Here is an 11418-nt window from a genome sequence, read left to right as displayed (position 1 = left end):
TAATTTAATGTAAATTCACCATGTTTAGTAGATCTGAGCTTTAGTGGACTTATTACTTTGAGTTTCCTCTCAGATTCCAAGATTTGATCGACTGAAACATTATATGTGCAGCCAGTTAGTCTTCTATAAGCTCCAAATCTTGCTTCTAAAGCATCAGTGCGCAATTTTGCTGTAAGAATGTAGGACCAGTTGTAAGTGTTAAAAATGAATCTGCACAACTGAACTGTTGTTGCAAGTGTGTGAGAGAAAGCAGTATATGTTTCATTGGTTAATTTACCATGAGTAGGCAATACATGCCAGATATCAAGATATGTTTCCAAATTATCAAGAAACAGAATTTTGGAGTCAGTAGGTACAGTGATTGGGCTAGAATTATCATCTGATGCGTATTTGCCTTTCATGGGACCCTGTACATTAGAAACTGTCCACCATTTAATGATTAATTTTAAAAATGTCATATTGCTATCAGAAATCTCAATACCCTAACTTTTCAAAATTTCTAGTGCTGCCACATTTTTAGAATCAAAAACACTGAGAGCAAGGGTAACATTCTGTCTCTCAATAGAAGTTGGATATACTGCCTTTCTCACTAGCTTTGGGGCAAGTTTTAACAGTTTATTTTTCTCAGAATGAAACAAGTTCCTCAAATCTGAAAACTTTGCTTCACTGACAGTATATTCACATGAGGCATTCCCTTCATCACTGTGTAGAAAGGTGTTGATGAAAGCAAATGTATCCTCAATATTTGGCATTATGAAGGATTCATTTTTTCCATTCAACCAGTTATTTCTGATACACTTAAGTAAGTGCACACTGTCAAACAGAAGAAAGAGAAATTTGGATGGAGCAACTTGATTTGTAATACATGGCTGTAAAGCGCCACCACACAAGCTGATACATTTTTCTATTAGTGCTATGGTTATCTGTTACCAGGCATATAATGTCATATCCAAGCTCATGCATTAACATTAATACATCAATTGTCATTTTCAGTAGTGTATCAGAATTAACATTTTTTACAGGAAAGAGAACTATTACTTCCTTATAATCAGAATGTAAAGATGATGCCATGAAAACCTGCATTGTACCTGCTGTTGTAGAATCTGTCTTATAAGAGAATTTTGAGTTAGCATAAACGTCATCTACCATCACTGAAAATACCTTGTCACTTCCCTGAAGAAGTTTATTTTTTTCCCTCAAAAGAGCTACCAGTGATGGACCAATACAAGGTTTATTTGGACCCATTTTGCACAGAAACCGCCGTAAATAGACAGGATGACGTAATGTTGACATATTTGTTTTTCTCAACTGATGATAGTCACCAGGAAATGAAAAGCAAATGGTTGCTGCCCATATCAAAAGCTCAGGAGAATATTTACTTTGCTTTGTTATTGCAAGCTGTAATTTCTCCAAAACAAATTCTATTTTAGGTGCTATTTCAGCGTCAAAATCACTACCAGCTTTCAGTGCTTGTTTGAGAACATTGACTAAAATTATAATCTTGTGAATGGTGCCAATAGAGTTATCTGTGAAACCATTTAGGTGACTCACCAGATTGTCAAATTTCGTCCACTTGTCACACTTTAAGTTCTCTTCCTCCCCAGACTGGAATATCCATTTCAAGGTTTCCGTAGGCAAACACACATTTTTGTGAAACACCTTTACTTCCAAGGAACTTGATATCTTGAAGCACACTGAAACTAATGGCGCATCACTGATTGAATCATCCTTTAATTTAATGAAAGATGTGTAGTTATCCTTTACTAAAAGTGTAAATGGACAAACATTCCTTTTCTGCACTTCGCTTTTAAAATGCTGACAGTCATGTATGTTGTCATTTTCCCACCAATTACTGAAACTAGATTCATCACGAGACAGTAGCTGTTGAACACGATCTTCAGGATTCTTTATTTCCTTAGGAACTGGTACTGTGTGATAAGAAGGTTGATTAGGAAAGATAGTTGGAATTGCATCATTTGTTAGTTTTGGTATTTTTCGTGGCACACATATTGGTTCACTATTTTCCATAGGAAAAATGTCTTCCCTAACCACAAACTTAGGTTCAAGATGTTTAATGCATACCACAGTTTTATCATTCACTTCAAAATTATCTCTATGAATTAATTTAATCCATTTGTTCCTCAATGCTGTTTCTTTGGGAAACTTAAATGTTGAGGTATCGTATGTTTTGCCGTAATTGGATTTACATCCTGGTACACAACAGCTACGACCCATCGCAGGAACAGTTTACACTTTAAATTATGCCGAACTTACTACAGAATCTAGAAAATAAATACTAGCGTAGCACTTGTGACGACATTCACAGCATAAATAACAGGTAGTAATAAATGCTTTCGCTTCTCTTGAACGTCACGTGTACAAGGTTACACACACACGTTATGGAAACACAAGCATGCTGGTTTGTTTCCCCCCACGATTGCCGCCATATTGTCAATTATCGATATCTGCCTTAAGGTCTGATTTATTGTTGGTGGTCTTGCTCGGCTGCCTCAATCAAACCCCACGCGACGGCAGCCGCCGATCGAAAGTCCTGCTCAGAGCTCAGTTCGTCTCTCTCCTGGTGCGGCACTTCTGTGGTCGCGCCACAACCAAAAAAGTACCCAACGCTCAAAGAGCACGCTAAGGTGGCGTCAATAGCAAAATTTCGCCTCAAGAAACAAATTCCTTCCAACATGTCTCTAATACACTGGAGCCAATAGCATCACTGTCCACTACTGCGGTGGGAAAACGTGCTCAGTGACGTTTTCGTCACAAGGTGTCCGTCCAATCGAAAATTAGACTCCACCAAAACCAGCCCGAAGCCTTACATGACAAAACTAAAATAAAAAGGTGGAAACTAGGTGTCTGCTCTCGGCGCTATGAAGTCGTGGGCCGGTCAACATTAAAGGCTTCTAGAACCGTCATTCCCACGGATACAATCGCAGCTATTTAGCAAGTGAGTTCCAGTTACTGGGTTGCGACCAGAGCATCTGTTTGAAATCAGCTACCCTGTACGACGTCAGCTGGGCGCCAGTCCTGGCTAGTCCATGCCTCGGCTATAGTCCACAGTCGCCCAAGAGTCCATAATTCTTCGAAAGCCGCCTGCGCCTCCTCTCCCTCCAGGTTTTACAACAGGAGCGCAGCCCGCAAACACCTTCAGTGTGAGGGCCAATGCGCTGCCTCACACCGCGGCCGAAAGCCATTTCTAAGTAATGTTAAGCTTCTCATAGCACTGTTGAGTCAAATCACAGTAATCACCGACTGTCAGTTGCAAAACCCTAAATGATACAAAGATAAAAATTAAAATCTTAATAAAATCAATCTGATTGAAAGGAGAACTGTTAATTAAAACAGAACCTTTTCAAACATGTGAAATAATAACTATAAAAAATTACCATAAGATATCAAATATGACTATATGCAAGCCCTAAAATACTGTATTTTGCTTTATGATGAAATGGTATCTTACAATTTTTTTTGTGCCCCTAAAAATTTTGCCCGTAGTGCATTAGTCCCACTGCCTTCACCCACAGTACGCCATTGACATCTGTAGAATGCTTTAATTTCCTGCCCTTTATCTGATATTCCACACGCCCCATGTTGCACATCGATGGATGTTTCAGCTTCAGAGATATCTAGCCAACAGTGTGACCTACACAGGCGTTCTACCACATAATATTGAGGAACAATCTCAACACGTCACGAGCCGACTGTTTACGCGACGTGCAGTGAGACTGCGCGTCTCAAGGCGCTCATTTAAATAAATGCTTTGCCAGCGGAAGCACCACTCAGAAGCACTACGCAGTGATTGCAGTCTTCATCCGTTCGTAATACAAAAATAATTTTTAGTACCGAAATACAATTTCGAAATAGCAAACTTCAGTTCCTTTCTTTTCTAACGTAAGACATCGTATTACACAAGGCATACGTGAGTGTGAATTTAATGAACGAAATGCTGGTGAATGTGATAGTGAATTGCTTATTTAATATTCATTTAACCTTCATCAGTCTTGAAACGAAATATGTACTATTTCTCATCCATCTTTAAGTCGTCATCCAAAACAAAGAGTTTAAGGTGAAATTAAGTACGAGCAAAAATGGAAGCCTAGGTGTAATTCGTTGTAGTGTAATCGTGATTGCATTGGAGCTTTTTGCAAATTGTGTGGAATGCATTTAAGAAAAGATATTGTAGCTCCACAAAAAATAGGGGAAGTGTTCATTTGTGTACCTTCCCGGAATTTGGTAAACCTACTGGAAGCAGTGGAAAATTGGAAAAGCACACCAAGTCACAAGAACATGCAAATGCTATCATACTTGAAAATTGTAATTCAAAGGGATTAAATGCGCTAATTCATGCACAGGTAGTTGAAGAAATTGAAAATAAAAAAGTATTTGATCGCCAAGCACTGTCTTCTTAAATTAAAAATTTTAAAACTTGTTTTATAACAGGTTATGAGGACTTGCAATATTTAAAATTGCATCGGACATTGAGACCACACTGGATGCCAGTACCGTATGTTGGAAGCAAATGTTCTTCAGAGAAGAAGAAGATTCATAAGGGTCAATCTCATTTCTTCCCTTTTTGATCAGTCTGTGGACATGTTATGTAACGCAAGTGTACTTCAAATGTCTTCAAATCTGTATCTGTCTCGACCACGAATAAAACTGTGCAACACACAGCACATTTTTACAATATGTTCAGCAAATTCAGGATTTACGCTTTAAGGGCGACCAAAAATTCTGCACTCTTTAGCATGAATTGCCTAAATTATAGTCAAAAATCTTCTAGACCTTCAGAAACTATATCTGAAAACTCTGAAAAGAAATGATGTCCGTATTAATGCAGTAACGAAGGTGGTACACTGGAACCTTAATGACAAAAGAGTGCGAGAGAGAAGTAAACACAGCCTTCATATAACTGCCAGCTTTGAGAAAATTTGGTTTCACTGTCAATTAAATTCCTAAGGAGCATTCAGTTTTTGGACAGTGATGAATCTGGCAGTCTTCTATTTGCTCCAACGTCAATGAACATGAGTTTGTGGTGGGATCTTCCTTAGTAGGGAAGAAACACTCACACAACAAAATATGAATATCTAATTGGTAAGATAGTACTAAAAAGTAACATTAACCCTGGAAAGTGGGTTACATTTCAGAATAAAAGTTTCACATATGTAAATAAATATACAGCTTCAGAGTTATTAAATGACGTTGTTGGGGATCTAGACAGTCATGATGAAACAATTCTCCATCATGCATACTTTTTTTAATGTCATCCGAATGTAAAAGTGTTTTTAACCAAAGTGAGTAGTCTTTGCTAATTTGTTATGTTATGCCATCGTCGTAGTTTGAAGTGAAGGAAGAGTTTTTATATCTGGTTGTACTAAACAGTACTACATCTGAATACATATTTACAGCAGTTGATAGTAAACTAAAGAAACGAAAACTTCATTGAGGCAAATTAGTAACATGAGCCTTCGATGCTGCTGCTAATTTTAGTGATTCTCTCACTGATTTCCGCTCTCAGTTATCACATAAAAGGGACCGACAGTTGCTATACATTCACTGCAGAGTATATGTTTTGTCAATTGTTGCCATCAGCTGTAGGAATAAACATCTCCATACAAAAACGCATGTTACGTATTGTTAATAACTCCTCTAACTTTCTCTTGCTTTTCGTTAACGAGAAAATGCATTGCATGAAATTCAGTCTGCTTTATAACAACCTATTTCAAAAATATCCGAAGCTATTGAGATCCATTGATTGAGTACCTAGTGCGTGTATGACAATGCATGGCACCAAAATCTTCCAGAAAGCCCAGCGTGAAAATGAAATTGTTCAGGGAGTCGTATCTCGGGTGCTATTCACCACAGATACCATAGGGGATCAAGTGATTTGGGTTACCCTTGACCTAGCGACCATTTGTGTAGGCCTAGCTATCGGAAGAACGGGCATTCTGTAGCTGTCCTACAGTACACGGTCATAATTTAAACATCACACGTTCCCTGTAGCCCAGGTTGGATCTTTTGCGTTAGATGTGACCTAGTGTGGGCCTTAGGCGTTTTATAAAAATGCCAGTTCTTCATGGGCAGTTCCGGAGAAGACAACAAAACCAAGCTTTTAGCCGTTTTTTGCATTATGATTCGCAGTTACCTGAATAACCAGCCACAGAAAATGGCCCAAATTTTAAATGTACATTCTTTTAACGTTTATCTGGAAACACCATCTTCCCTCGTGTAGAGCCTGTCTTCACCTGGAAATTATTCGATGGTGCCGCCTCACGGTGAAAGCACCAGGAAAAGTTTATTTTGTCATACTAAATACCATATACTTGCAAATCAAAAACTGATTTTTATATACATTAGGTGTTGCTTAGAAATTTTTGTGTGAAATAGTGTAAAGTGAACTTCTGTTAGATGTGAGTCCTGTGCTCACATTAAACTACAAGAAGGATCTATTTTGTGGAGTGCTCACGTTACACCATACATTTGTAACATAGCTTTAAAACCTTTTCATTTTATTCTTGAAGTGACACTTCTTTTTTTATTTTATCGTAGAACTTGCTGTTTCTTGTATTTGGACGAAACGAATACCGATTCCCATTTGGACGAAAAGAACGCCTATTCTGCGTTCTGTATTAATATTTTATTATGTGCAATTATTTGTTGTTTATATGTGTCAACGTAAATAAATGTATAGAAATAAATTGTCAAAATTTTACTTACCTACAGAATTGGTTTTATATAAGCAGCACAGTCTGCTGTTGCAGGGAAAACGAAGGAACCAACGGAAAAATCCTCCTGTCGGAGCACAAAAAAGGCGAATATGTTCTTCTGTAAAATACATGATAGGAAAGTGCTGGATCAGCTGTCTCACTCTCAATCTGTCTTCTCACAAAAAATTTTGGCATGCGAACATACTCGCGCTCTTTTGTGCTGAAAATGAGTAGCAGAAAGAATGAGACTATGCCGTTGGGAGAGAAACACAGAGGAGACGCTGGAGGTCAGTGAGAGACAGTGCAGTAAAAGAGAATATCCTCGTGTTAAACTTTCCCAGTCTAGGGGTTAAAACCCGAGGAAACTCTCATCAAGGACATGTGGAGAGGAGACAGTGGTGGCTGAAGAGAAAGGCAGCGGACTCTAAGTGAGAAAGAAGTAGACAGTGGCAGTGGGAGAGTTAATGAATGGGACAAAGACAATGGCAATGGGACAGAGAGACAGTGAAAGTGACGGACAATGAGACAATAACAAGGAAGAGTGAAAGAAAGTGATGAAGACAGTGACAGTGGAGAAACAGACAGGAGAAAGTGCCAATGGGAGAAAAAATGAGACAGTGGGAGAAAGAGATATATAAACAGCGATAGTGAAAGGGAGATGCTGACTATGATGGCTTAACATCAAAGAAAGACAGGGTGAGAGGATTTAGAATATTTTGTGTGAAAAAAACCGTGAATATGTTCGCATGCCGAAATTTTGAGGATTGAGGCAGCTGGTTCCCCATTTCTCTGAGTCTTTTTTAAGAGGTACATATTCACCTTTTCTGCACTTTTCCGCTGATTTTTCTATGTTTTAAATCTCTAATTATGGCGTATAAACACATAGATAAGGACGGTGTGGATTTTGGAAGTTTGGTAGAAGAAATATCATTAGTAATGATGAGTTACAATTTCATTGTAGGTTTAGTGATTTTGGGCGATACCCTAAATACCGTCTCAAACTTGAGTATAGTTTTGCAACAACAGTCGCTCGGAGTTACACAAACAGTTGTATTTGTTTCTTGGCCTATGGAACATTTAAAGAAACATCGGCTACCTTCACTATTGCGATGAGCGTAGTGGGGAAAATGAAATACTAAATTACATTAAGAAACTAGAAGTGAATGCAACAGTAGTTGAAAATGTGCTATTTGCTGGGGCCAAGAAACAAGCTGTGAGAAAGGTTTGAAAATTTGTGAAAAGCGGTTTAATTACAAGTGGTTTAGTTGCAAGGTTGTGGTAGTGATAGAACTTAAAGCATGCCTTGAAAGTTTTTAAGCATATCCAGAATGTAGTAATAACCACTCTAAATAACTGTCCTTTATGGCTCAAATGGTTCAAATGGCTCTGAGCACTATGGGACTTAACTTCTGTGGTCATCAGTCCCCTAGAACTTAGAACTACTTAAACCTAACTAACCTAAGCACATCACATACATCCATGCTCGAGGCAGGATTCGAACCTGCGACCGTAGCAGTCGCGCGGTTCCGGACTGAGCGCCTTAATTGCGAGACCACCGCGGCCGGCAACTGTCCTTTATGTTCTGCGTTCTTTTAAGTATGTTGATCGTAATAAATAGAAGATTCGTCCTCTAATGTAGCTTCTTCTATCTTAAGAGCCGACATGGCCTATGAAGCACTGAGGACAATCACTGAGCGTACGCTGTGCGTTTCCGTTTGCACTTCAAGTGTAGAAAGGTCTTTCAGCACAATGAATAAGGTGATCGAAAAATTAAGAAATTTGATGGGTGAAGGTGCCAACAGAAGGGAAAGAGGTACACACTAAACTGTAACTGATGATGTCTTCAACAGATACGCTGTAAAAAAACTGTTTCCTGTAAATGTAATTTATTTCATACAATAATGTTATTTTATTGGTTCTCATAACTTTATCCTTTAAGATAATTAACAGAGACGGTACCTATCTAGTACATAGACATAAATTTATTATCAGCGATTAAGGGAAATTTTTAAACATTAGTACTGCTGCTACTTTTTGTATGGTATGACTAAATTTTAAGCCTATAAAATTCCTCCCTCCCCTTCCCCCATAAAGCTTAATATCTACCCCCTCCCCTGATATATACCTGCTGTTTCATCACTTCCCGCCAAAAAGGCAGGCTTTGTAATTCAGTACGACGTCAGTTTGAGGAAATTCAGAACAAATAAAGGATATTGACTAATACCATGTAGACATTACACGGAGGCATTAGTCGTGGAATCTCAGAAATATTAATTTACTGACGGCAACAGATGTCCGTAAGGGGAAGTAACTGACGCGTCCAGGAACTATAGGTACAGCCTTGTTTATTCATTACAGAAATATCTTGAATTTGTACCAGTCATTATCAGTGACTTTACAAAACTGCAGCTTTAACATTGCCGACCCCGACAACAAAATCCGCAGCTTCACCAACCACTGTATACGAGGCATGTTCAGAAAGTAATTGTACTGTGACGATAGCGGGTTGTCGTTTCTTGTTTTTTGAGTCGGCAACACTGTGTGGTAGATGGGGATCGCGCTTTCCCATACGCAGCCAGGAGGAACGCGTTTCCTGCTTCGGCGATCTCGTCCTGGTATGCCGCTTGGTGGGGCGAGAGAGGCGCGAGGAGCGCCCAAGTACAAGATTAGCATGTGGCGACTTTCAAAGTTAGTACCGAAAATGAACACGGATCAAAGTGTACAACGGAAAATGATGTTAAGCCGCTTGTGTGAAAAAAATATTCTCGAATCCGGCCTGGTGAAGGGAAATAATACACAGCATGATCTTTTCCACCGTGTGCAAACTCTAGAGATTGATGGATGAGAGGTATAGAACAAAAAAGGCCTAACAAACTTATATCCGTAAATGTATGGTTTCGATGCCACAGACAATTTTTTTTTTTCAATCATACATTGTTACAGAGACAGCAATCTAATACGCATTTCATCATGCAGCCATAGCTACAGTATGTGCTGGAAAATAGATACCTTATACCTCAACGCATGCGTGTATGTGCTGTAGCCTGTTCCGTACCACATGTTCAGACTGCATCCGAACAGTGCCATGGGCAGCATGACTACGCTGCTCCAGTGCCTCCACATCTGGAATGGGCTCTGTATACACAATGTTTCTGAGACGGCCCCATGGCCAGAAATCAACACGGGTTGAGATCCGGCGACCGAGCAGGCCATCTAACTGAACGTCCTCGTGTGATCCGCCGGCCAGGGAAGACACGACTGAGATGCGTCCGAACGTTAACGGCGATGTGGGCTGAAGCACCATGACGTAGCAGCCACACAACCCTTCGATTCATCAATGGCACTGCTTCCAGCAGGAGAGGCAAAGGCACCCGCAAGGAAGGCCGATAGTTCCGGCCTCTTAGGCGACATGGAAGGAAGACTGGTTGCCAGTTATGCCGATCCACACATTCAGGCTGCACTTGCGCTGATGATTCGCAGTCACCGAACCGTGGGGGTTCTGCGTACTATCCGACAGATGTCTGTTATGAAAGCTGAAGATACCACTCCACGAAAGGTGGCTTCATCTGTGAATAGGATGGACGACACAAATTGCGGAATCGTGGTTGCCTGGTGAAGAAACCAGTGATAGAACTTCTCCCGATGAGGAACGTCTGTCGCTAGTAATCCCTGCACACGCTATAAGTCATAAGGGTAGTAACAATTGCAATGGAGAATGTTACACACGGTCGTTTGGCTTACTCTGTACTGGTAGGCCAACTGCCTGGTACTGACACGGCGGCCACCTTCCAAAGTGTTAACCACATTTTCCTCCAAGTCTCGTTTCCGAACATTTCGGGCACATCTTTCATGATTTCCTGCTCCCTGAAACGACCCTGTCTCAGACAATCGGTGAAACACTGTTGCAAACACTGGATGCTATGATCATTGCCAGCGGGAATGTGTCCCCTATTACAATCTTGCTGCCCGACGCCCGTTGCCATTTGCCTTACCCTAAGTAAACATCATGTCAGCAAGCTCTCGATTCGAATACGGAAACATTGTGTACAACGCTGTATCACATCCACTTTAAGGGGAGTCAGCAAGAGAAGTGAATGGACACAACATTAGCAATTACTATGGCAGGAAATAGCGTTAGTGGATGACTTATGCATAAAAGTACCACCCAGTGTGGCTACATGGTACAGTTCGTATTAGACTGCAGTTTATGTAACAAACTATGACTGAATAAATGGCCTCCAGCATGGAATCATGTACTTCCGGACATGAGTTCATTAGACATTTTTTGTTCCATATCCTCTCATCGCTCAATCCCTACAGTTAGTACACGATGGAAAAAATCACCCTCTATAAAATGACAAAGAGTACAAGACAGAAACAATTTGCGCATGTTTTAAACACATTATGAATTTAGAAATGGCATTTTTTCTTATTATTGGAGGTAGCATAACGGGGGAAACCAATGTACGTCGTATTCATCATAAACCAAGGTGGAAATCAGAAAATTATAGCCTTTCATAATAAATTCGAGTTTTGTTGTGGACAAAGTGGGTTTTCACGGAAAAAAATACGCCAGCTTTCAATTATCGCTAGGTCCCAGCGGTTCGTCGGACATATAAACCTAAATAGTGAAAGTTTTAGGAAATTTTATGTACTTGAATTTATGAAAAGTTGAAAATTTTCGAGTTGTAACACAAAAACGGCT

The sequence above is a fragment of the Schistocerca serialis genome, chromosome 1, assembly GCF_023864345.2.
Source record: "Schistocerca serialis cubense isolate TAMUIC-IGC-003099 chromosome 1, iqSchSeri2.2, whole genome shotgun sequence".
NCBI lineage: Eukaryota > Metazoa > Arthropoda > Insecta > Orthoptera > Acrididae > Schistocerca > Schistocerca serialis.
The sequence above is the reverse complement of the archived record's forward strand: the minus strand, read 5'-3'. Positions refer to the sequence as shown.